Genomic DNA, 339 nt, shown 5'->3' on the forward strand with positions numbered 1-339 from the left:
CCCATACAAATTGTATGGAGTTTCCAGCCCAGAAGGATAAAATTGGGCCAGACTCTTTCAAATCATCATATGATCACTTTTACATGTGAATTATCATATGATGATTATCAATCATCTGGATCAAATGATCATTCACTACTTTGAACCCCACTTTCTTTATCTGATGATCAAAATCGTGTTACAGACCCCTGCTAGTTAAGCTACTAGTAAGGCGGACTCGCCAGGCAGAAAGTGCTGATAAAGGCAGTGCTCAGATAATTAGCAACTCTTATTAAGAAAAACTGTGGATTGCTATAATAATGCCTGGAATAGCCACCCATCACGTGACTATAGGTATAT

This window comes from Aspergillus brasiliensis (assembly GCF_001889945.1).
Source record: "Aspergillus brasiliensis CBS 101740 unplaced genomic scaffold ASPBRscaffold_15, whole genome shotgun sequence".
NCBI classification, from domain to species: domain Eukaryota; kingdom Fungi; phylum Ascomycota; class Eurotiomycetes; order Eurotiales; family Aspergillaceae; genus Aspergillus; species Aspergillus brasiliensis.